The following is a 27,990-nucleotide window of genomic DNA, read 5'->3' as shown; positions in this document are numbered from 1 at the left end:
AGTTTTGAATTTTAATTTAGTTTGCCTCATCTTCAATATTTAAGCTTTTTCCTTTTGATAAATTTCTATGTAACAGACATCAGCAAGACAAGTAAATGTATAGTGAAAATTAGCGTAGAATTGGTTTGCCTATGTTATTCATATTTTCCTGTTCTTCGCACTTTACCGGGTATGTTTTCCCTTACAGAAGGCAATTTGTGGACCCAAAATTCCCGTTCCTGAGAAATGTCCCTGCCATTAAAAACACAGTTTCTATGTTTAGCGACGACATAGCCTTCGGGAGAGAATTGTGGAGGAGGGTTGTAATAATAATAATAATAATAATAATAATAAATTCTTTATTTCCGTAGACCCATATCCATGGGTGTGGAAAACGTCATACAATACTAAATATTACAAATGGAGTACGATTACAATAAAAGAACAAAATGCAAGCACAAAAATACAAATAAATCATATGGGTTAAACATAAACAGTTATAAGTGTTACATACTAAACTTGTAAAACAGATAATCCAAATATAGGAGACATACAATATCAAAAGAATTTAAATGCTTCAATTTACTACAATGGTCGCCAGCGGAGGGAAAGGCAAACTCTAGGGGTTGAGACCGGTGGACTCTCACCAGAAGGAGCTTACCCTGGCCACGGAATCGCCGCGCCTGAGAAGCAGAGTTGAGAGTTTCCTCCCCCTCTTTTCTTTCTCTTCCCTCCTCGCCAAGGGTTGTAAAGGAAGTGGGTGGAATGACGTCAGGGTGAGATTCCCTAACGTCATTCCACCGGCTGGAGAAAGGTTTCCGGACATTCAGCGCCAAACGGTTGGAAGCATTCGCGGCGCGCTGGAAGCAAAGAAATGTATGCATCGAAATTGGTTTGGAAGAATATTGCGAAGAAATGTATATATATTTTTTTTTAAAAAAAAAAAGAAATACAGCCGGGTCATCTGCGATTACCTAGATGACCCAGAGTATACGCCGCTGCTGGACCATCTGGGGAAATGTCTGTCAAATCTGAATACGGAGTGGTGTAAAACTACAAATAGTTTAGGCTAAATATATTCAACAATAAACTCCCTACAAGAATTTATATATATCATATTCAGCAAAAATGTGACCGTATCGTGAAGTGTGGTGGCTTGTGCGTATATCAACACTTTTCAAAACACACTTCTTCCAGCAATGTTACAAAGAAGCATCGGAATTTTTTTTTCCTGTCCTGGGTTTGAATCCAAATATATATGGCATTGTGATTTGCTGAGTTTGAATTGTAGTAATTACGTTTTATTATTTTTTTATTATGATAATTAATGTAGAATTTGAGGAATGTTTTCATCTCCTCAGCTTCTTTGAATTTTTTATTTCTGACTGAAGTTTCAAGATTTATTTAGAGGCCCACAAAAAAATGAGGCGCTGAAGGTGTAGAAGTGACTTTAAAATTTGTTAATATTGTGATAATAACAAAATGAATCATGTCCAATCCTTTTACTTGCTTATTTTATGAAACAATGTAGAAGGATGGAGTTTCTAGCGTTGCAGTTTTAGGTCGGTGTTCTCTTGATAAACCTAAGTCTATTGTTTTATCGAAGTTTAAATAATAGCCCTTAATCAGATGTGTGTCTTATTTCCTCCCTCACCCGGGATTGTAGGGTCTGCCGCTACGCCTCCTAGATCGAGGTCAGTGAATTGCATACTGTATACCTATTGGAAAACTGGACAAGTTTTGTTGAGGTAATGAAAAATGGGGAGTTCCCGTATTTTATGGGACTCATGGAGTACCCTGCGGTGCATAGAGAGACACTTCACACTGGGAAAGGGAAGAAGGCAACGAGCTTCTGCGCCATTTTGGCAAGACAGGGAGCAGCGAGACCACAACCAGAGTTGCCAACCTCCAGATAAGAAAAACTGCTGTTTAATCTGTGAAATGATGATAAATTATGCTAGGATCTATAATTACTCGTATAATAACGAATTATTACTCTTATTGACAATTAGTAATAGTAATTTATCATTATAATTATTTTCGACCGAGATGACCTCAATATTGAACTTGAGCGAGAATGTTTGAGATGATTACTACAAAACTGAACATTTGTTTTGTTTGCACCCCATAACTTCTACCCATTTCTGGCCATGAAATGTTCCTCGCGAGGTAAACTGGGGAGAATAAAGAAACGATGAAGAGAAGGGGGTGTGATTGGATAAAATTTTATTTTTAAATTCTTAAATTATCGTCTTATTAAGTGAATTTCTTCCTCCCAGAGAAGGAAGTTGTTCGATTTTCCCATTACGCAAACACAGGGTGCTAGGTGCCAACGAACCTAAAATTGTGCTACGTTTAGCATAATTATACTAGGGTTGGCATCGCTGCCACAACACAACCGGCTGATTGCATCACCCACTCTCTCGCTGGCTCTCTCGCGCCTCGCGAAACGACAAAGCAGGGGCTACGCACGTCACAGTTCCTCGCGGCGTGGAGACTTCGCTCAGCTTGCTGGCTCCAGTGTAGTGTGCATTTGCTTCAGTTAACATGGTTATAATTTTTATCGGTCTTGCTGCAGTTCTTTGCTTCTTTTTTCCAGGTGTTATTGCCAATCTGGCTGTTATTATTCTCGTATGCCCTTTTTGTTGGTTTGTTTTTCTACTTTCCTACAATAATACAATTTACCCTGCTATACAGAACGACGATATCCTTTCTAATCTCGCCCATCCCTTTGTCGTATTCTTTCTTTCTCTTATGATCTCTCTCTCCTTCTTTTTCTCCATTTTTTCTGCTTTTATTATCTCTATATTATTCTTTTGCTGTTCTTTGTACGGAACCCGTCACCTATTGGAATGTTTGGGATTGCAGCTGTTCAGCATCATGTGAAAGAAGTATTTTCTGGTCGATAAATTCGTCTTATCACATCAGCTAAACAAGTTAGAGGCGTGTGCTGTTCACAAACCTTGCAAGAGAGTACTGCATTACGTCATCAGGATATGAACGTATGCTTTTCACCGTAGTGTTTCTCTTTCATTTTTACTGTTCAGTGATTTGTGTACAGTTTTGTCAATAACAAAGGAATACGCAGGAAGATACTTCTGTTTCCGGCGATATGACCATTTTACTAGTAAGTTATTATTTTTCTATTTGTAGTGTTTTTGAATAATTTTCGTATCCTCAAAACGTATTTCTTCAATTTTACAGGTTAGAGTACTTACCGAAATGAGTTTCTTTATACTTTACGAAGGTCTTGGAAGTGTTTTTGTCCCCTCGCTTAAATTTCTTTGCCCGTAAATCATGTAATTTTCTACATTAATTTCACTCCGATGCACGACAGCTGTTCCCTTGATGTCCGTCTACTACGTGAACCAAATTCTTGCGTGCGTTTCATGACGTAATAACCGGTCAGTGTTTCCAACCACGCGATTTTGTAACTGTGTAACAGTTGTAGAACGTAAATAAACGTGCGTTACTGTGCATCATTTCTGATTACGACCTTGAGACAAGATGACGTGTATAGCATGCGTCGTGAAATTGCACGGCGTTGAAGATCCAGTAGAATTTGTAATTCAGCATTGAATTGCATGGTCCGTGGAGTTTTCGAACCCCGAAGAAAAAAAATATCATTTTAAATAACAATTTTAACTGTTTGCCTTACCTAACCTAACCTAACCTTGCCGTGTATGGTTCGTGGGGCTATTTATGAATAGTTCGTGGGGTTTTCGAACCCCAAAAAAATATTTTTCTGAAAAAAGGTGAGAATCATAGAACTTAAGACTTTCTGTAAACAAAAGCACGTGTGCCTTAATAGTGTTGCCAACTTATGAAATAAAATACCCCACATAGCCACAAGGTGCAAAGATATACCATTTGTCAAACGACGCGGAATAAGCAGTGTTTCACTGATGACCTGTTGGGAGGTAAATGTACATATGTAAAAAATGAAAATTCAAAATGTAGGTAGATCTTGCCTGGTGGCCGACCTTCGGACTCGCCACGGAAGTTCCCTGGTTAGAATCCCAGCATCGGTGTTATTTGTGGGTGTCCCTTCATCAATTTCATCTGACGATCACTCATCCTCATCGACGGGATTAGCCAAAAATGGAAGAAAAGCGACGCTAAATAACAAAAATCAAATACAAAATACAACTAATGACAAATGCGTGCGTGTCTCACAACGTGGTCGATCTACATCTCAATGCCACACGTTCCAGTATCCTCCAGTGTACCTCAATGTATCTAAAGATACATCATACAAAAACACACTGGTATGTCCTTGTCACCCCGTTCGAAAATGCTGGTTATGCAGCAAAAGCACCAAGGGAAACTTAGTGAAGCATTGTCCCTGGAAAACAGAAAAAAAAGTGGGGAAAGAAGGTACACAAATATTTTGAGGCAGTCAAATTTTCTTGGACCCTACATACAAAATAAGATGCACATTTGGGTGTGAATTCTTAAATATTGTCACTTTTTTCTCTCCCTTATTGAGAGGTGTTCCTTTTAATTCAACCTCCCCCACCTTGACGGCCTGCACGACTCGTCCTCCTTCACCCGCAGAAGTATTCCGGAGAGTGAACACCTCTGCGGCCCCCCACCCCCCTCCGCATCATCATCCTCACTGACAATGTGAAATCACACTATCATATGCCGACATTCGACATACCACTTCCGTTTTTGTACTTGACTTAGTGAGAAGTCTTGAGGTCGGCAACAGCCTAATAACGGATTTCTTCCGCAGCATGTAGTCCGTTTTATAAAAGTACGCTAATGCAAGAAAAAACGTGTAAATTACATTGGGATATACATTTTAAAATATATTTTAATTTAAGGTTTCTCTTTATAATAATAATACGTGATGATTGTATAAATTACAACCGATCACGTGAGCAGCAAGAAAATAGCGCCAGTTTCGAACATGGCGACCTCCATGCGGGCGCAGGAAAGTCTCTGTGTTCTCCGAGTTTCTTTCGGAAATACAGCGAGAAGCATGTTGATCTTAACGTGTATATGACGTTGTGTCGGTGGTATCCCGAAAAAGCAGTGAAGCTAGTGTCCGAGTGTAGTTGTGTGTGTGTGTCTTTTGTTTTCGGTCTGGTGAAAGAAAGGAAAACGACCGGTCAAGTTGTGAGTCCCGTGAAGGAACACGTTGTTGCTCGCATAAACAAGTACACCGATTTTGAGATAAGCGCAATACGGCTCAAGGTGCATTCGTATTTTTGCAATCAAAGAGCTAGCTGTCCACTGTGAAGAAGATATTGGCTGATGTTAATAGTGATGATGACGATCTCCCGGTTCGACGTTAAATCGCCTCTAGTGGCGTTGAGTTCGTTTTGGGGAAGCAAATTTGAGAGACGACACTCATTGACAGGGACAATATCGTTGTCTAGCGCCGAAAATGCCTCCAGTTCAAAAAGGAACTGCTGAATCAAGGTAAGAAAATACATTACTTGCATGAGACGTGGGTCTTTAAATAATGTGATTATTATCGTCTTATTGTTTTCCAGTGCACGAGAAACAAAGAAATATAAACAATCTCCTTTTATTCCTCGGCTTATCTTTATTTAGCTTTCGCTAAAACTGGCGGTATATTTGTTGCACAAAGGAGAAAACAATACACTGTATGTCAACAATGTTGGGCAATAATTTGGTGGAAGGGGCAGAAACAAAACCAAAAGGCTTGAATTTACTGAAACGATTCTCTCACACTCTTGTAAGCTTTACTTTGGCGATGTCATACTGAAAGAGGAGGGGGAAGGGGAACTGTTAACCCAGTGTCAGATAAATGGAACATTTGGCGTAGAAAAATACAGTAGAGCGTCGATTATCCGAACGTCGGTCAACCGAACGACCGCTTAACCGAACTGTGTAGAGTCCAGCGCAGATAATTCTGCCGTGCGATGCGCGAAACAACTAAAGAAGCAGTGTTGCTAATGGAGCAGATAGAAAAATCGCTGCAGTGCGCCGATGCACAGCTGTTACGTACAACAATAAAATTAGAGAATTCAGGTCTATCTAACGTTGAGTTTTAAACGTCATGCATTATACCAGGACTAGGATTAATATGTACTAACAAGTGGCTTTGTATGTAGCTACATACATATGGACTAAAATTTCGCAAAATATGAACTAACACATAAGTAAAATTACCAAAAATGCTGCAAAGAAGACTTCTTCATACGATTCCTTATTTGAGTGATTTCAAACAAAATAAAAATATATATATATTATTTTTCATTGCATTAATGCACTGGTGGCGTTCTAACTTTTCACTCCCAAAACCCGTATACACTGGTATGGAACTGCAACGGCAGATAATAACATGCCAACGTGTTAAACCGCTACAATTGCACCATAACACTCTTCCTGAAGCAGTATTATTATTTCCTCTCTGAGATCGGCGACAGTCGGTTGCCTTTGTTGTACATTTACAAAGGATGCCGGCTTCCACAACAATAACAAGTACATATACTGCCACTAGACGATAAGCTGCGCGGCTTTTTCTTTTGTTATGAACCAGGGCCGGCGCTAGTCATTTTGCCTCCCTGGGAGGTGGCGGCAGATGCCGCTCTATTTCGACGCCCCCCCCCCCCCCCCCCCGGTCATTACGCAGCAACGGAAAATTGAAAATCAATATATTCCTAACTAAAACATCAAAATATAAAATAAATAATGAGACTTCTTATGCTATTTCAATACTATTCAGCGCAAAAGAATATCTCGCTCGATCACAGTTTTCAATAGGCTTATTTTTTTCTTCTCTTCAAATTTTGCCGCTCTGGGCGATGGGACGGTTCGCCCTCCCCTTCCGCCGGCCCTGCTATGAACTTGGTCACCCATCAAAGCATGGCAATTTTAACACAGAAAACAATATGTATCGCATTAAGCAGCAAAAATGACAGCCTCCTCTATGCAATTTCTACAAGAACACGTGCCGGAGCCAGAGTTGAAATGATGTTGGAGCCACATAATTTATTTATTTTGAATAATTCCAAAATTATGAAATATGAACAATTTGTTGCTACTGTTCGCTGCTCTCTTGCCAAAATGCTTTATTGGGATGCTAACACCATGACTGGCTTCCTCCTTCATGAACTCGTGCACGTTGCTTAGAATTTCCCGAGCTTGGCTATGCAAGGTTTTTGATTTCAACTTCGACAGAACTGGAGGCATTATGGAATTTAACGTTCATTAGCAAACACACACTTTTACATACACACACGCAATACACGCACACAACGTCAAACCGGTCAAATACTTAGTATAAAATAAAAATATGGTGCTTCCAATGCAACAAAACTCACCGCCACTTTACCTGCCTTTTCCCCTTCCGTGACAGAAATAGTGCTTCATTATTACAGTTGGCAACACTAGTTACTAGCTAGCCAATGAACATGCACTGCATAAAAGAAGCAAGCACTACGCCGTGCTATATTGCCACATTAGCGTCCCTACCGAACGGTGGGAACCGCGAGCTGGAGCGCTATTCAATTGTTTTCAATGATGTTTGCGCGAGTGTGTCCAGGAATGGAATGACAATGTGGCAACAATAGCGAAGGTTTTCGAGCAGGGTAGAACACATGATGCTAAGAGAGAGGGAGACGAAACGAAAATTCGTTTCTACGCAACGGCAAATTTACGTGTGTGGCACTCTACTCGCTCGCACCTGTTACTCTCCCACCCTACCGTCCATCATCCCCCTCACTCCCAAACCAAGTTTCCCACAGTAGTCGCCGCACTGAGCCACCGCTGGCGGAACATTGCTTCTAATGGGGCCTTCATAAGGCGCTGCTGACCGGCCAAGCCGCCAGTCGCTGTGTTTCAACAATCAGCACACTTCTGTCGGTTTGGCACTGGCTGTAGAAGTAGCGGCAGTATCAAAGCTGTTCACAGCAACAGCTGCGCCAGCTTAGAGTTGAGGCGTGCCGCTCCGCGCAGTTTGAAGGATTGCGCGCCCCCAAGAAGAGCTTCTCACGGTGCAAACAGTAACCTTCTGTTCTCTGTTACGACCACTTGTGTGCTGCTGCGTGAAGAAGTGGTTGCAGTAAGCAACATTACCCCGCACATGCTTCAAAACGTGTGATGCCTGTTTTTATGAATAAATTTACTGTACAGTACTTCTTTTTGGCAAATAAACATGTACAGTTCGATTATCCGAACAAACCAGTTTTCCGAACACCCATGTCCCCCAATTACTTCGGATAATCGACGCTCTACTGTATGTTCATTCTTGAACAAGAACACGTATTTAATAACTTATCGAAAATTTCTTATAGTTCAATGTGTATAAGTTAAAGTAGGAATACGTTTTTCCATGGTATGTAAAATTAAAGATCGGATGATGTTCCATTGAACAGCATATGATGGCCACGGCATTCAAGAACAGCTGACGCGGAGTGATACGTTACTCGAAGTGAGACGTTTGTTTACAGAGGATCGGAAGGTTCGTGATTCCGATTTTTTTTAAATTTTAAAAAACAATTTAAACTATGTTTGCCTAACTTAACCTAACCTTGCCGTGCATGGTTCGTTGGGTTATCCGTGCATGGTTCATGGGGTTTACGAACCCGAAAAAAAATATTTTTCTAATTTTAAAAAACTATTTTAACTATGTTTGCCTTACCTAACCTAACCTAACCTAACCTTGCCGTTCATGGTTCGTGGGGCTATCCGTGCATGGTTTGTGGGATTTTCGAACCTGGAAAAAAATACGAAATGAGTAACACGAAAGTAGGTACTTTTCTATGAAGAAGGTTGCAACGCTGCATAACCACTGATCATAGCCAACGCTAGTCAAGATTTCTCCGCCATATCGCGTGTAACGCAAACGAAAGCGAAGAAACAAAAATTACTCGATATGTCCAAAATTGAGATTATTTGCGTGGAAAAAACGAAATGGCACCTTCAACAATCCTTAGGAATGCAGAATACGTAAGTACCAATGTGAAAAATAAGGGAATTTGAGACGTTTGGCGGTTACTGAAATTTTACCGTTTTGCCTTACATATTCATTTCTTTAACATGTTTGGAAAATTGTAATCCCCTGTAATGTAGGTTGACTTGTGCATGATTATGTGCTTAGTCGCAAGCGTTGCACATGTGGAGAAATTCATACTCTATTGATTACCAGCTTTTTTCCTCAGTAACATTGCCCATTCGGACGATATTGAAATTTGAAATAAATGCACAACTAGTGCGAAATTGTCCCTCATCCCCTTAACCAAATGTGACAAAAAAGCGACCCAAATAACAAAAATGAAATCAAATCATTGATTGATTTCTGGATTTGGTTTATTTTACTTCGCTTTTCTGCTACTTTTGGCTAATCGCGAAGATGATACGATAAAATTTATGAAGGGACACACACAATGAATACCCATGGGCAAGCCGAGATTCGAACCCAGGATCTCTGGCTTAGTAGTCAAATCAAGTAATTTTTTTTAATTTTGAATGTGGGTGTCGGTTACGTGTACTCATTCATCATTTTGCAATCTTTTCCTGCTATTGATATTCTTTTTTTCTTTTTTAGGAATACTGGGCTCTAAAGGGGGAGGGGTATGATCCACACCAACCCCTTTTGAGCACGCCACTGACTGCTACCCCAAGTGTTGACGTCACCGCACGTCACTGGTGAATTGCATATATTGGAAAACGGGACAAAATGTCCCGAGGATTTTTGTGGAATTAATGAAAAACGGGAAGTTCCCGAATTCTACGGGACTTATGGAGTACCCTGCGGTGCATAGAGAGACACTTTACACTGAGAAGGGGAAGAAGGCAACGAGCTTCTGCGCCATTTTGACAAGACAGGGAGCAGCGAGACCACGACACAACCGGCCCACTCTCTCGCGCACATTTGTAAACGAAACGACAACGCAAGGGAATTTTTATCGTCTTGAGCTAGGCACGTCACAGTACCGCTCCATTCTCGCCAAGGCGTGGAGTCTTTGCTCAGCTTGCTGGCTGCAGTGTAGTGTGCATTTGCTTCAGTTATTTAGTCAACATGGTTATAATTCTTATCGGTCTTGCTGCAGTTCTTTGCTTCTTTTTTCCAAGCGTTATTGTCGATCTGATTATTCTTCTTCTCGTATGCCTATTTTGTTGGTTTGTTTTTCTAGTTTCCTACATTAATACAATTTACCCTGCTATACAGAACAACGAAATCCTTTCTCATGTCGCCCATCCCTTTGTCGTATTCTTTCTTTCTCTTCTGATCTCTCTCTCCTTCTTTTTCTCCAATTTTTCTGCTTTTATTCTCTCTATATTTCTCTTTTGCTGTTCTTTGTACGGAACCCTTTATTACATAGGTGGATTTATTGGAATGTTGGGCATTGCAATTGTTCATAATAGTGTGAAACAAGTATTTTCTGGTCGATAAATTCGTCTATCATATCGGCTAAAGACAAGTTAGAGGCGTGTGCTGTTCACAAACCTAGCAAGAGAGTACTGCATTACGTCATCAGGATATAAACGTTTGCTTTTCACCGTAGTGTTTCCCCTTCATTTTTACTATTCAGTGATTTGTGTACAGGTTTGTCAATAACAAAGGAATACGCAGGAAGATACTTCTGTTTCCGGCGAGATGACCATTTTACTAGTAAGTTTTTATTTTTCTATATGTAGTGTTTTTGAATAGTTTTGTCTTACATATTCATTTCTTTAATATGTTTGGTAAATTTCGAATTTTGTAATTCCCTGTAATGTAGGTTGACTTGTGCATGATTATGTGCTTAGTCGCAAGCGTTGCCAACCCTCCCTAAAAAAATATACGTAGTCTCCCGGACTAACTACCCGCTTATCTCGTCTTGGCACATATCCAGGAATATAATTGTGGGGAAGGGGGTCTCAGATAGGCACAATTTCCCAGTTGGTGCAGTGTTGCCAAATGAACGTAAATTGGTCTAAAAATACCAAATTTTATGGAAATTTGAAGACCATATTTGATCAGGTTATATTAGGTTCCAGTTTAATTTCCATAATGTTTTTTCTGTTAGTCGTTATTTCCACTCCTTGAGTATACGCAGGACCGATCAGGGTTCGAACCTGGAACATCTGGCCCGGTAGCATGAAGGGAAGCAGTAACTGCGATTGGGTGCCAAAACTAAAGGGGGGGGGGAATAGGACAGTTTACTTAGTTAATCTTGGAGACAAGCTTAGCATTAAGATACCATAGTGCGGGCACAAGAAGTTGAAGTGAACTCGCCGCCTCCCCACGCCTCCTCTAATCGAAGCCACTGGCTATAAGCTTGTATGTGATGGATTACCAGGGGACAGCGCTATCAAAATATATAGGGGTATTTTTTCCTTAAAATAATATAAAATTCCACCTGTATAAATTTTCCTAAAATAAGCTACATGTAAGAAAAAAAAGTTTGCACCTTTTCACAATTCTGCAATATGTGCGATGACACGGGGAACGGGTAATCAGGATATAGTTCCTTAGTAATTCATTTACTTTCAGTGGTTTCAAGTCACGTTTGCTACTATAAGTACACCATATTTTAATCCGTTAGATGAAAAATATTTGAATTTTGAAGTCCACTTTATGCATAGATAGGCTAATTGGTACTGGACCTGCAGTGTAAAGTGGGATCCGAACCACTGTGCAATGTGCCCCACCGGGTGGGGTATCAAACCTGAGACTCATTGATTACAGATGCGGCAACGTTACCACTACGCCATCGTGGAGGCCCCCCAAGTAAAGTGTTCGGTTAAGCTTTAAAAAATTGTCTTTCTGTACCATTGTAGTAGTAGACACGTTGTTGTAATAAATTATTTTTATAGGGATTATGATATGGGAGGGGGCGACGAAAGCACTGTTGCTATAGTGTAACCACAAGCAAAAAAACCTGCGCAGACCCGCGTCCCCTGTGCACCGTACTCCCGCATGGAGGGGAGGGGGGAGAATGGACCGTGCTTCCTTATGGCCCGAGCTGAAGGTGAAGAAGGGAAAGCTGCGCTGTGACTTTTCGTTGAAGGTTCTTTTCCTTGTGGTCGCTCTATACTACTAGTACAACCACCACAGCTACTACTTACTATTATTAATATTTTTATTGTGTGATTTTTTTTTATATGAAAGGAAAATTTTGCGAAAAGGGAATATTTTGCCCCTAGGATTGTGGCAACACGGACTCGGATGCGACGTCGTGAGCCCAATCCAACCTCAACGTGACGATCTAACCGACATGAGGCGCCTACTGCGATTCGCGATTAAAATTACCACCTGAGCGCTAGTGTCGCTTCCAATATGGTCGCTCTAAGTAGGATATCTGTTTGTTTACATTCAGCAGTAGTACGAAACAGCAGCGTGTTGTCATGGCAGTTATGGAGGAGAAACGTTTAAATAACGCGATATTTTTAAATATTTCGAATGCGATGTGAATTCCAGGAACTCTAACGAAGGTGAAGCTGTGATGAGAACGAAGCATTTAATTATGATAGGCAAAAATAACAGGGAAAAGGCAGACGAAACTAATGTATACGCACTGGTTCTAGTATGTCTATGGGTTCTTCAAAGCAGTGCTGTATCATATGCACCTCATGTTGTAACTGGGATTCTCGGAAATTATTTGAAAATAAAGAAGTTTAAATTGACCTATACTTGAAAAGTTGGCAGGAGAAAATTGCGAACATATCGTTGCAGTTCTTTCTCGCTAATATTCACGATTTCATGATCAGGCTATCCCCACTGAAAAAGGACATCGTACTGAATGAAGCAGCAACATTAGCATTTCTATTTTCTTTTACTGGTTACATTTGACGTTAATTCATTCTCAAACTATTTTCATCTTCTCTCTTAATCGACTTGCACCTGTTCCAAATTTCACACATACATAGCTAATACATGAATGCATTGGGTAAGACGCTTCATGACTTTTCGAAAAAGAAAAAAGTTTTTATTATAAAGTACAATTTAAAACTTTACTTCCATGGCAATCTCTCGAAAGAGAAAGTGAATAGACTCGTGCATTCTTCGTAATTTCCTTGCCGAAATACAGTGTTATTCCCCATGCCAATCTTCTGTCAATCCATTACGTTTCTCTCTCTCTCTCTCTCTCTCTCTCTCTCTCTCTCTCTCTCTCTCTCTCTCTCTCTCTCTCTCTCTCTCTCTCTCTCTCTCTCTCTCCCCCTCTCTCGCCTACATGTCTTGTCCCTTCAAACAAAAAGCACAGTGGTGAAAGATTTACAGTCTTCTTTATAACATGAAGTAAGAAAATCTATCGTAACATATTAAAGAACAAAACTGAAAACTTAAATATGAGAAAGAATGTTACGGAATGTTTGTGATTCTCCATATTCAATTCAGAGTAGAGAAATTTCTGTGAGGGTGAAATCACTGCACTTGGTACTGGACCATCTGGGGAAATGTCTGTCAAATCTGAATACGGAGTGGTGTAAAACTACAAATAGTTTAGGCTAAATATATTCAACAATAAACTACCTACAAGGATTTATATATATCATATTCAGCAAAAATGTGACCGTATCGTGAAATGTGGTGCCTTGTGCGTATATGAACACTTTTCAGAACACTTCTTTCAGCGATGTTACAAAGAAGCATCGGATTTTTTTTCCTGTCCTGGGTTTGAATCCAAATATATATGGCATTGGGATTTGCTGAGTTTGAATTGTAGTAATTACGTTTTATTATTTTTTTATTATGATAATTAATGTAGAATTTGAGGAATGTTTTCATCTCCTCAGCTTCTTTGAATTTTTTATTTCTGACTGAAGTTTCAAGATTTATTTAGAGGCCCACAAAAAAATGAGGCGCTGAAGGTGTAGAAGTGACTTTAAAATTTGTTAATATTGTGATAATAACAAAATGAATCATGTCCAATCCTTTTAATTGCTTATTTTATGAAACAATGTAGAAGGATGGAGTTTCTAGCGTTGCAGTTTTAGGTCGGTGTCCTCTTGATAAACCTAAGTGTATTGTTTTATCGAAGTTTAATTAATAGTCCTTAATCAGATGTGTGTCTATTTTAAAGTTTATACGTGCTATTACGTCCTCATCTTCAAGATTAGCCAAAAGTGGCAGAAGTCGAAGTAAAATAAACCAAATCACTCAAAACTATCCAATGCTAGCCTCATAGGATTTCTAGTTCGAATTATGGCGTTGCTGATCCGTGTCGGTTTCGTAATTAGAATTTATAATAAAATGTCAGGCGCACAGAGAGAACATTGCGGTACCTCACCTCCTCCCTCCCCCGCTCGCCCTGGATTGTAGGGTCGGCCGCTACGCCTCCTAGAACGGTCAGTGAATTGCAGTGACGTGCATTGAGGAGTAGCTAGTCTAGCAGAGATAGATGAACCAATCTCACATCTCGAATTATATTCAAATCACAATATTTATTGTCTTGTTAGAGCCACAGTTCATATGCAACACTTTCTTTTCCACGCGCTTCTCGTCTATCTGTACGATCCGCGGATACCCTAGCTTGCTCTTCCTCCGCCTGACCAGTTTCCAGGTAGAAACGGCCGCCCGAAGGAAATAGGAAGCTTTCTACCGCTACCTCCCTTGCCCCCTCGCCCCCCGCTGCAATGGTTGAAAGCCCAGGCTTTCAGGTCCTCCAGTCTATCTCCTATAGGACAGATAGGGAATTGGTTTCTTATATATTTTTTTGTAAATCCTCTAAAGAACTCAGGGCAACATTTTCTGCAGTACTTATGTTCTCTGTATTTACACAACCTTTTACACGTTGTACAATATGTATGTATAATATGGGATGTAGTTTTATTATTTATGAAGTAGCAACGTATTATGTGCAGACAATAATGTTATGTTTTTTCTTTTTTTCCAAATATGGAATATATAATTACAAAATTACAAATATGTGCTCAGGCTCTGTCTCTCTCTCTCTTTTTAGTAGTGTTTTATGTAAATATACTACTCTTGGCCTTTAAACAGTCATAAATACGGATGTATTTATTTGGCTAAGAGGACGCGTGTTCATATTGTTGTTGGTTTGGTTTATTTCACTTCGCTTTTCTGCCACATTTTTGTTATCGCTAAAATGAGGATGATTGATGGATGATATGATAAAATTGATGAAGGGACCTCTTTGAAAAATCCAGGCCAGGATTCGAACTCGTGATGAGTACGCATCCTTGTCCTATGTGTTGTACTCTGCAGTGAATAATGAAATAATTTGGAATGAAAAATGTATCTCAGAACTCAAAAAGCCAAATGAATATTATTGAAGAAACTACCAAAAAATGTGTTTTGTTACCAGTTTTGTTTCTGTGCATAAAGTGTACTTAAAACACCAAATCAACCAACCGTGGGGGAGTGGTTATGACAGCGCGCTACGACACCAGGAGTTCCGGGTTCGAACCCCGACCTGGGCATGGGTGTTATTTGTGTTTGTCCCTTCATTAATTTTATCGTATCATCTTCGCAATTAAGGGGAAGAGGGACAATTTCCCCTAGGCCCTTCTCTCTTCGGCAGCTGCCGATCACTGTTGCCAGCTTCGCTCTTTTGGAGCCAGATCTGGCTCTTTCGTGCAATCGTTTGGCTGTGAACTATGGCACCCGCCTCCTGCCCCACTATGGTGCCATCATTGGCTCCGGCTTACATAGACAACTTCTGTCATAAGTATACATTTTGCATGTAACGTGATATTGTTTTATTGGCTGCGTCGCCCCCTCCATCTTACATCCCCAGCTACTTTTCTTTATAGCGCCTTGGCTGACGTGAAGGGGACGTAATATTGTTATCCGGGAATAATTTATTTTCGATTTCATACGACCATCGGTGGATTATTGAGGTGGGTGATGCCGCCGGATATAGACGACGGTGAAAACCAAGAATAAATTGCAATCACTTTAAAGCTAACGGTAATAACAGCGCCCCCTCACCCACACCCCTATTCATTTGACACCTAAAATTACCCCAGCAGGCATTTTATCCAGTTTCGTAAATCTAGCTCCATGAAAGTTTTTACTCCGTTTACAGTGAAATTTAGCTCTTTTATGTGCATCAGGTTTGGCAACACTGCCAGGATGGCCGTAGGAGGCAAGGAGAAATACATTGCTCTTATGGAAGTATCAGTTTATTTGTTCTCTTGGGAATATCAAACTTCCGATGACATAGAAAAATATATCAACGGAATAGGGACAGACGTAGTAATTGACGGACGAAAATGTCGAAACTTCCATTTGATTAGTCGTAACTTTAAGTTGAAGTTGATTCCCCATATGGAATACATGGGTTTCTGAAAATTCTTATTCATCATCTTTTTTAAACATCGTATCTAGCTTAATAATCAACTTTAAAAAACACTTTCACTTGCAACATGTGGAGAAATTCATACTCTATTGATTACCAGCTTTTTTCCTCAGTAACATTGCCCTTTCGGACGATATTGAAATAAATGCACAACTAGTGCGAAATTGTCCCTCATCCCCTTAACCAAATGTGACAAAAAAGCGACCCAATTAACAAAAATGAAATCAAATCATTGATTGATTGATTGCTTGATTTGGTTTATTTTACTTCACTTTTCCGCCACTTTTGGCTAATCGCGAAGATGATACGATAAAATTGATGAAGGAACACACAAAAAGAATACCCATGGCCAAGCCGAGATTCGAACCCAGGATCTCTGGCTTGGTAGTCAAATCAAATCGTTTTTTTTTTATTTTCGAATGTGGGTGACGGTTACGTGTACTTTTTTTTAGTACTCATTCATCATTTTGCAATCTTTTCCTGCTATTGATATTCTTTTTTTTTTTTAGGAATACTGGGCTCTAAAGGGGGAGGGGTATGACCCACACCAACCCAACAGTGACGTGCACTGAGGAGTAGCTAGTCTAGCAGAGATAGATCAATCAATCTCACATCTCGAATTATATTCAAATCACAATATTTATTGTCTTGTTAAAGCCACCACAGCTCATATGCAACACCTTTTTTTCCAGGCTCTTCTCGTCCATCGGTGTTTTCCGCGGGCAAAGCTGCCTGGATACCCTAGCTCGCTCTTCTTTCGCCTGACCAGTTTCCAGGTAGAAACGGCCGCCCGAAAGAAACGGAAGATTTCTACCTCTACCTCCCTTGCCCCGCTGCAATGGTTGAAAGCCCATGCTTTCAGGTCCCCCAGTCTATCTCCTAGAGGACAGATAGGGGATTGGTTTCTCATAGATTTTTTGTAAATCCTCTAAAGAACTCAGGGTAAAATGTTCTGCAGTTCTCTGTATTTACACAACATTTTACACGTTGTACAATATGTATGTATAATATGGGATGTAGTTTTATTATTTATGAAATGGGAACGTGTTATGCGCAGACAATAATGTTATGCCTTTTTTTTTTTTCAAGTATGGAATATATAATGATTAATTATAAATATGTGCTCGGGCTATCTCTCTCACTCTTGTTTTAGTAGTGTTTTATTTAAATTACTACTCTTGGCCTCTTAACAGTCATAAATACGGATGTATTTATTTGGGCAAGAGAATGCGCGTTCATATTGTTGTTGGATTGGTTTATTTTACTTCGCTTTTCTGCCACATTTGGTTATTGCGAAAATGAGGATGAGTGATGATATGATGAAATTGATGAAGGGACCTCACATGAACAATCCAGGCCAGGATTCGAACCCGTGATGAGTGCGCATTCTTGTCCTATATGTTGTACTCTGCAGTGAATAATGAAATACTTTGGAATGAAAAATGTATCTCAGAACTCAAAAAGACAGATGAATATTATTGAAGAAACTACAAAAAATTGTGTTTTGTTTCCTGTTTTGTTTCTGTGCATAAAGTGGACTTAAAACACCAAATCAACCAACTGTGCGGGAGTGGTTATCACAGCACGCTACGACACCAGAAGTTCCGGGTTCGATCCCCGTCCTGGGCATGGGTGTTCTTTGTGTTTGTCCCTTCATTAATTTTATCGTATCATCTTCGCAATTAACCAAATGTGACAAAAAAAGCGACGCTAAGTAACAAAAATGAAATCAAATCATTCATTGATTGCTCGATTTGGTTTATTTTACTTCGTTTTTCCGCCAATTTTGGCTAATCGCGAAGATGATACGATAAAATTGATGAAGGGACACACACAAAGAATACCCATGGCCAAGCCGAGATTCTAACCCAGGATCTCTGGCTTAGTAGTCAAATCAAATAGTTTTTTATTTTCGAATGTCGGTGGGGTTTACGTGTACTTTTTTTTGGTACTCATTCTTCATTTTGAAATCTTTACCTGTTATTGACATTCTTTTTTTTTAGGAATACTGGGCCCTAAAGGGGGAGGGGTGTGACCCACACCAACCCCCCCCCCCCTTGAGCACGCCACTGACTGCTACCCCAAGTGTCAACGTCACCGCACGTCACTGGTGAATTGCATATATTGGAAAACGGGACAAAAACTTGTCCCGAGGATGTTTGTGGAGGTAACGAAAAACGGGGAGTTCCCGTATTCTATGGGACTTATAGAGTACTCTGCGGTGCATGGAGAGACACTTCACACTGGGAAAGAAAAGAAGGCAACGAGCTTCTGCGCCATTTTGGCAAGACAGGGAGCAGCGAGACCACAACACAACCGGCTGATTGCATCACCCACCCTCGGGCACATTTGTAAACGAAACGACAACGGAAGGGAATTTTTATCGTCTTGGGCTAGCCACGTCACAGCAGTGATGCCAAAAGCAGGGAAATTCCCCTCGGCACAGGGAAATTTGAGGGTGAAAAGTGAAAAGGGAAATTTAATGAAAAATAGCTAAGAAACAGGGAAATTTAAACTCACATTTTCGTTTCATTCTTTTCAAAAGTTCGAAAATATTTTTTTCTAAGCGTGTACTTTTTTCCAAATGAATAGTTTGCAACAGTGACACTTTTCAGTAAGCTTTCTTTCTCCCTGTTAAAGATGACCTTGACCGGTCAGTCTTATATTTGTCGCGTTTCCTAGAAAGACGTGAAGGCACGAGCTGCTCTGCACCTGGAAAGAATTTGGGACGCGATTTTCAACTTCTTTCTTTGTTCCATCCATCATTTCAGAACGTGTCTTAGTGGATGTGTCGTTGCAAGGAGAAAAGGAGAGGTGACTGATAGAGCTACCTGCAATTCCCAAAAAAGGTTAGAAAACGTCGTGGGGATTTATCTGCGGATGAAAAGATATCTGGGAAACATGAGAAAAGCTAACATTGTTTCCCGAACTTGTGATTGTCTCAGAAATATTTGAACTGTGAGCGAAGCGAGTACATTTTTTTCCTTTGAAAACTAGCAACATATTGGGTAATAATAATTGTTTCCTAAATCCTTGAATATCATAGAAATGTTTGTGTTCCAAGTGAGGCGAGTGGGAAAATTTTATCTTTCTATTTCCCCAGGAGAATTTGAAAAACGTAGTAGATTACCCGACCTCACTTCGGTGCGCCCCTGTTATCTTCTCTTGTTCGAGAATATCTACCCATTACTTCACACATTTATGATTTTCATAAATATTTAATAATAATAATAAACTTTGTTCCTCAGGCAAAACAGGCGTTAAGAGAAAAATATTAGCAGCAGGCCCCTAGCTAAGCTCTGACAATGGGTGGGTTTGAAAGTCCGACAATCATTGCGCCGCAGACGAAAATTTTTTTGGTTGGAGGATTTTTTCAATACATTAGTGTTTTATTTTAAAATTCAAATGTTTATTTTAGGATAATTATATTATGCAACTTTGATCAGTTTCTAGTATTTTATTCAATGGGGGGTTTCAACCCACTAAACCCCCTTATATACGGTCCAGATTAACAGTTATAGTAATACAAAGATACAGCTTCAGATGTGTTTTGAAAATCGAGGGAAATTTAGGTTGACAAAGGGAAATTTTACACTGGTAAAAGGGAAATCCTGCATTCGGAGATTGGCAACACAGCGTCACAGTACCTCTCCATTCTCGCGAAGGCGTGGAGACTTTGTGCTAGCTGCAGTGTAGTGTGCATTTGCTTCAGTTATTTAGTCAACATGGTTATAATTCTTATCGGTCTTATGGTTCTTTGCTTCTTTTTTCCAAGCGTTGTTGTCGAGCTGATTCTTCTTGTTCGCGTATGCGTTTTTTGTTGGTTTGTTTTTATTTTTTACTGTCCAATTTACTTTTTTGTATGGTTTGTAAGGAACGACGATATCCTTTCTAAGCTCGCTCATCCCTTTGTCGTATTCTTTCTTTCTCTTCTGATCTCTCTCTCCTTCTTTTTCACCATTTCTTCTGCTTTTATTCTCTCTATATTTCTCTTTTTTGCTTCATTTTGTGCGGAGCCTGTTATTACAAAGGTTTATTTACTCTAATGTTTGGCATTGCAACTGTTCATAATCGTGTGAAACAAGTATTTTCTGGTCGATAAATTCGTCTTATCACATCAGCTAAACAAGTTAGAGGCGTGTGCTGTTCACAAACCTAGCAAAGAAAGTACTGCATTACGTCATTAGGATATGAACGTTTGCTTTTCACCGCAGTGTTTCCCCTTCATTTTTACTATTCAGTGATTTGTGTACAGTTTTGTCAATAACAAAGGAATACGCAGGAAGATACTTCTGTTTCCGGCGATATGACCATTTTACTAGTAAGTTTTTTTATTTTTCTATATGTAGTGTTTTTGAATAGTTTTGTCTTACATATTCATTTCTTTAATATATTTGGAAAACTTCGAATTTTTTAATGCCCTGTAATGTAGGTTGACTTGTGCATGATTATGTGCTTAGTTGCAAGGGTTGCCAACCCTCCCTAAAAAAAAAAAAGTCTCCCGGACTAACTACCCGCTTATCTTATAATGTCTTAACACAATTGAGTAGCGTTTGACATAATTTCACAGTTGAAACAGCACTTTTCACGGCTGAGTGGAGTTCCACTCCACATCTCCCCTCCATGTTCAAGTAAGATGAGCAGGCCGTTGGAGGTTCCATAGCAATAGTTTATTAAGGAATTCTCCCAAGAAGTCAATAGGCCTGGCAACGCTGACGTGAGCCAGCGCGAATGTTGCTTCCCCCTGCCCTTTCCCGCACCCGCCGGCGCGATGTGCTTCTGCGCAGGATTTTTTGCTTGTGGTTCCACCCCACCCCACTATAGTCAATGCAACCTTTCGAACAGGAGACACATGAAAAGCTGCACGCATGTCTGCACGTGTCTTGTAGCCTCGGTCCGTTGTTCACGGATGCGGAGTGAATGTTTTCCTTCAGACTGAAGAGGATTGTGTCGCTTGGGTGGGAATTATACGTGTCGCTTCGGTGTGAAATTTCCACAAGATAGCTTTCAGGTTGAAGCGACAAGCGACAAAGGGTTTTCACACCAAATCAACAAGCGACACGCTTCTTAGGGAGATTTCAGACCGGAGCGACAAGAGACACGCGACACATGTTGCTTTGGAACGAGACAATCAACAGCAGCCTTTCACAGTATAGGAGCATGGCAGGCCGCACAAACCTGCGTTCGATTGGTGAAAACCTGAAGACACGTGTTACCGGTCGCGTGTCGCTTCGATGTGAAATCTCCCTTAGTCTATAAGCAAGCTTTCACTGTGAATTCACCAACAGACAGAGGCGACAAATTGCAAGCTATTAAAAAACGGCCCAGTCCGAACGACACGCAAGCGACAAAGCAACACGTGCCGGTCTAGTCGCTTCCGTTCGGAAGGTTGCATTTATTATTGTGGGTTCATTTCCAAGCGACACTTGTTGCTGTCGGATGTCGCTTATTACTCCTATGACTTCAGGTAATTTTATGTCCCTTACGTCAAAGCAGAGTATCTAATTGCACTAGCTTTTTAGAGCCGCGGTGGTGTAGTTGTTAGGGCGTCTGACTGCCAGGCGGGAGACCCGGGTTCGAATCCCGGAGTGGGTGAATAAAGGTCGGAATTATTCCGCATAACGCAGCTCCGGGGCTCAACAGCCTCATATCAATGGGTGCATTGGGGCAATCCTGGAGGGCAAAAGCGGCCGGAGTGTGATGCTGATCACTTCGTCTCCAAAATGACCTTTTCCCCACATCCCGTAAATGTGCCTTCATGGCACTGTGTTATATGCACTTGGAACTTTGCCTTTAGCTAGGTTTTTGTGCGAAATCTTTGGAGTTTGCAACCAGCATTCGAGGCTGCTGTGGATTTTGAGAAGAGGGTCGCAAATGAAAGAACGGTTTGTTTGTGGGAGAAATTTCGCCAGCATGGCTGGAACAGGGCCGTAGAAAACAATGGCAGTGACTACCTCCGGATCGTTTTGCGCAAGGATGAATGGAAGAGAGCTCTTCGGGTAGGAGATAGTTCCCAGATTTAAGGTATTCTGAGGAAATTTCAGTAGGAAGATCCAGGGACACGAGGCTAAAGTCTGGGCAAATTCGTTACGGACAACGTGTGACGAATTAGGAGTTTTCGAGGAGGAATATTACCGATCTCTATTCATGTAGTAATAGAAACTGTTTTGGGTTTCCAAAGAAAATGCTTTATTCCGAATAAATAAATATTTGCAATTGATTAGTTATTTTGTTTATATTTTTTCGAGACTTTCGAGACGAGACGAGACGAGACGAGACTTTTCAGGAGCCGTCTCGTCCCGTGTCGTGTCTCGAAAACGAGACGAGACAGGTGGTCAGTCTCGTCCCGTCTCGAATTTCAAAAAGCCTATCCCGTCTCGTTTTCGAGACGAGACGGGACATTTCTTGTCTCGTGGGCAACACTAGTAAAGTGGGATCCGAACCACTGTGAAATGTGCCCCACCGGGTTGGGTATCGAACCTGGGACTCCTTGATTACAAATGCGACAACGTTACCACTACGCCATCGTGGAGGCCCCCCAAGTAAAGCGTTCGGTTGAGCTTTAAAAAATTGTCTTTCTGTCTGTACTATTGTAGTAGTAGACACGTTGTCGTAACAAATTATTTTTATATGGATTATGATATGGGAGGGGGCGACGAAAGCACTGTTGCTATAGTGTAACCACAAGCAAAAAAACCTGTGCAGACCCACGTCCCCTGTGCACCTTACTCCCGCATGGAGGGGAGGGGGAGAGTGGACCGTGCTTCCTTATGGCCGGAGCTGAAGGGAAGAAGAGAAAGCTGCGCTGTGACTTTTCGTTGAAGATTCTTTTCCTTGTGGTCGCTCTATACTACTACTATAACCACCACAGCTACTACTTACTATTATTAATATTTTCATTGTGATTTTTTTTATATGGAAGGAAAATTTTGCGAAAAGGGAATATTTTGCCCCTAGGATTGTGGCAACACTGACTCGGATGCCACGTCGTGAGCCCAATCCAACCTCAACGTGACCTTGAACGTGACGATCTAACAGACATGAGGCGCCTATTGCGATAGATAAGCAACAGGTGGTCGTTCTCTTCCTTTCTTTCAACAAGCGGTATTGAGTCTGGGAGCATGATGCACAGTCGAACACGGGGTAAAGTGAGGTCACTTGCGAAAAGATAAGCCGGTATGACACCACTTCAGTAAGCAGGAATATTTTTTTCAGTGAGGGTGGGGGGTTGGAATTGTAAAAGTGGATATATCATATAGCCGCGTTACCAAAAATCATAATCACTGCCCCCTCCCTTCATATGCTTGTACACTGAGGTGCAAGGTTTGCAGTTGCCCCTCCTAATACTCTCACTTAGAAATTTAGTGTAGAGAAATCGTATTGCCGTTATTAAACAATATTAATATCTTTAAAAAAAATTAAGTATTTTCAAGCCGACGAAAGTTCCCAGCAACTACGGCGGGTCAATTTCGAATGTAATCTAATTTTGTTCTCCAACAATTTACATGTTATTAAGACTCACGCATTTTATTCGTTTAATCGAATCGGGGGAAACGAATCCTCTATCACTCAGAAACCACCAGAATTCCATCATTGCAGAGGCCGGGGGTTGGAGACGAGGAGGGGAGTAAATTCAAAATTCTTCCCTTCCCTTTCGCGGCAGGATGTACCTAAACTGGTCCCACTAGAGAATCTCCTTCCAGCCTGCCTGGAGATCGTACCGAGTGGCAGGGTTGCGCAATTACATGTAATTGATTGATTGATTTAGTTCAATTTACTTCGCGTTTTGTACCTCTTGGCTAATTTGCGAAGATGGGGATGAATGATGAAATGATGAAATTGTTGAATGGACATTCACAAACAACCAAGCCCGAGCGGGATTCGAACCCGGGACCCTTGGCGTCGCAGCGCGATGTGTTAAACGCTCGGTCACAGGATCCGGCGCAATTACATGTAAAAAAGCTTTTCTACATGACACGTAAATTACGCCTAAAATACGTATTAAACGTAAAGTACGTAAAAAACTAGAATCGAACATAAAAATTAAAAGATGTGTATGGCAGTTGGCAGTGGTAGAAAACTAAAAAGGGCAAAAAAAACTTTTCTTCCGAATTCGTATGGGCTCTTATATTGGAATTTTACAAACTTCCATATTCACATCACATCATAATTAGCCTATGTAAGTGTAGCTATAATACGTATGAAAATGGAATTTGAAGCTCTTACTAAAACTTTAAAATCCAGTCCAAATAAATTGTTAATCGTTATGTTATGCAAGACGAATATATCAACAGGCTTCTCAATTTTTATTAAAAAAATGTGAAAGAACACTTCTATATTGAAAAATCTGTTAGTGAGGTTCAGGGCGTGAGGTGACTGTGTAAAAATCTTCAGAAAATAATGATTTTGTTTTCTCTAGGCGAAGTAAATTACACGTAATTTACGTAAAAAACTTAACGAGTAAATTACCTTGCCAAGCCTAAGTCTATTGTTTTATCGAAGTTTAATGAATAGTCCTTAATCAGATGTGTGTCTATTTTAAAGTTTATAAATGCTATTACATCCTCATCTTCACGAGTAGCCAAAAGTGGCAAAAAGTCGAAGTAAAATAAACCAAATCACTCGAGACTATCCGGTGCTAGCCTCATAGGATTTCTAGTTCGAAGTATGTCATTGCTGATCCGCGTCTGCTTCGTAATTAGAATTTTTAATAAAATTTCAGGAGCACAGAGAGAACGTTAAGAGGGGATGGTTTTTGGGGTGCTTTGTCTATATTATGTTGCTTTAAAGTTGGTTTTACAAAAGGTTAACTTTAAATATATAATATATCAAAAACAGCAAAAACAAAAGAGAACCACGCTTTACGCGGCCACACGCAGACCCTATTCCACGTGTGGTGTTCCGTATAGTAACAGATATCCCCTGAGATATCTGTTAAGCAACAGACGAACTTTAGCCTAACTTTAATAATCGGTAACTAGAGGAGGGCTTAATAGGCTTATGATTCACTAAAATGATAGAAGGTCAGACACCTTTAAACGACATATTTATTCATTGAAAAGAACACCACTTGTGGCATAGCTGCCACCAAACATGAGCATTTCACTGTACATGGCACAAAAAAGATATACAAAAGATTTTGTACTTACATATCAGCCGTTTTCACACTATATCACTCATACCTGGGGCCTTACACACGCTATTTCACTCTTTATCGCCACATCCCGACACATGGACAAATTTGTGGTATACCACACTAAAAAATTACTATTATGTGCTTCCTTGGTGTAACAAAGGCTTTGGGGGGGTGATAAATGAATTTTCCTGGCTTTTCTTGGAAGGATGGCTAAGAACAACTTGGATATTCTTTGATATCCTATGGATGCTTCTATGGCGTCAGTTCTGCCGACCATGTGGTCTGGATTTCCACATGGGATGAGGGACACAAAACTCGCTATTTTGCTGAATTTTCACTGGGATCCTTAAATGCACTTGTGGACACAATATCCCACTTGGTCACACACACTTAGGCCTGTGTTTACTGTAACAGTACCTTAGATCCCTTTTCCCTTTATGTATCCTTTGTTGCTGGCACAGGTGGCCATTCTCACACTGGATTTTGCCAGCAACTTCCAAGCTGACCTGCTCTCAGGTGGGTCTGTAAAGCAAGCTCAGAACACAATAGGCCATCTGAAAGTCTCCTCTGTGACGTCACAGCCTTGACGGCTTCTCATTGGCCAGCTGGAGTCCTTTGAGATCTTTCCTTGTCTTTGGGAGAATTGCCACTTTCTCCCACCAGATGGCAGAGTTATCAATTGCTTAAAAAGTATAAACAAAAGTGTTTTTTTCAGCTTTTCTGGCTTAGTTATGCCAGATAATTGCAAATGAGTTTACTTTTAACAAATTAGGCATTATTTTACCTATGGGTGAGTGTTATCTCTGATTTTCAGTAAAGAATAAAAGATTTAGTAAACATGTGATTTGGAGCACATGGTTTTTGTTCTCCAAAATGGCTACTGTTAGCCTAACAATGGTTGGTTCTTTATAAATAAAGCATTTCTACCCCTCCCATGAGTGACAACTGGTTGGTAAACATGACCCATGATTCTAATTGGGGGTGGGGGGTATAAGTTTCTGGGAAAATAGCTCTCACAAGCTTTCCCTGATGCCAACCTAATGGCCCTTGTACTTAGGTTGGCCTGTGGTTATTTGTGTGTGGGCATGTATGCCCAATGCTGATTGGTCATACATATCCCGGCCCCTCTGGGAAAAAGAAAAAGGATTCGAGAAGCGATTCGTTTTTCTTTACCCTCACTAACCTTAAACACTATTATGCAAACACACACAAAAATAAATATTCACGGCTATACAAAATTAAATTACACATATGCTGTTAAAAGAAACACTTGAAATGGTCTTGCATATTGACATTAATATAACCCTGTAATAGACATGTTGAAATTTACCATACTTGAAATATACATCTACATTGATGCACTCTTGGAAATATACATATTAAAAATATTTGTAATACATTGAGGACAGAGTTTCTGCCTCCTATTCCATTCCTATCCCTATGAAAGTTCTTGGGTGTCTTGAGTCATGACTACCCATTATGATAAAGAATTTATATAGATGTACATATATATATATATATATATATATATATATATATATATAAGATACTTTGGTCACCGTACGTAATTTGTAAGACTGTTTGTTCTCTTTGCCTTGAAGGGAATGGGTTACTCTACCCTTTCAGCACTTAGTCCAAAGAGACACATTTATAAAAAGAAGCCCTTGAACACTGTTCTTGTGTACCTAAGTCTGCATACACACATTGGACTTTCTTTATACGTAGGTTCGGATATCACTTGTCTATGCGCACTTACACAATACGCCCTATGGGTATGTCCTGGTTTTCATGGTTGTTAATTTCCGCTCAGTAATCTTGGGGGGTGACAACCACTATTCGGACACTCCCCATGCTTCCTGTGCCTCAGGGGGCATGGTGGATAGTTCCCAACATCTTGCTTGCGATGTATCGCTCTTCACCCCTAAGCCTGTGTGTTCTGGGATGGTGGCACACTTGTGATGGGTCACTGCACACTATCACTTGCCCCATTACTTACACAATTTGGCTGTTTTGGTGGTGAATTCCCATGTTTGGCTTTGGCTGTACCTTGGTTGTGTCGACATTTACCTTTGGCCTACTCAAACATGGTGGTAGTGGAGATGTTTACTAATTTTGTTTTGGCATTTTGAGCTCTGAGGGATGTTTCTTACCATACCCTCAAATAGAACAACATAAATGTGAAATACTCTAAATATAGGATATATTAGAACATTGACAGTATATAAAATGCACAAAAATGAAATATAGGTCCCATATACTATTTACAACTGCTGTTCTGTATTCAGACAGAACTGAACCCCATCCACAACTTTGCTTAGCATTTTTGAGGCACTTTGGATGCTAAATCGGGATGTAATAGTTTGAGCTTGTCGATGTACAGGTTGTATACTTTGGGACTACATCTCCATAGCTTCATGTTATTTACATGTTGATTACTTCTATTTCTACCATTGACACAATGTATAACATTAAAAATATTACATGTTACTTGACTAATACAAATAAATGGACCAAAGAATGTATGAAAGAGTTTATGAGTTTGTCCCTCTAGGGCCTTACTCTGCAAATGTGACTTGAGGAATACTAGGTCATGCAATTGAATTTCCCTCCTGTGTTGTTGCAGATCATTTAACTTCTTATTATTCT

General features: G+C 40.3%; 1 long non-coding RNA gene across 1 annotated transcript; it reads left to right on the top strand.

Moving 5' to 3' along the window:
* The first annotated feature begins 2,565 nt into the window (after positions 1–2,565).
* LOC145977720 (uncharacterized) lies at positions 2,566–17,168 on the top strand. The gene is made up of 3 exons (XR_014440623.1): positions 2,566–3,106; positions 9,506–10,573; positions 16,901–17,168. It is a non-coding gene; the product is annotated as an uncharacterized LOC145977720 (long non-coding RNA).
* Positions 17,169–27,990: the final 10,822 nt, after the last annotated feature.

The sequence above is a fragment of the Lepisma saccharinum genome, chromosome 23, assembly GCF_977018435.1.
Source record: "Lepisma saccharinum chromosome 23, izLepSacc3.1, whole genome shotgun sequence".
NCBI lineage: Eukaryota > Metazoa > Arthropoda > Insecta > Zygentoma > Lepismatidae > Lepisma > Lepisma saccharinum.
The sequence above is the reverse complement of the archived record's forward strand: the minus strand, read 5'-3'. Positions and strand labels throughout refer to the sequence as shown.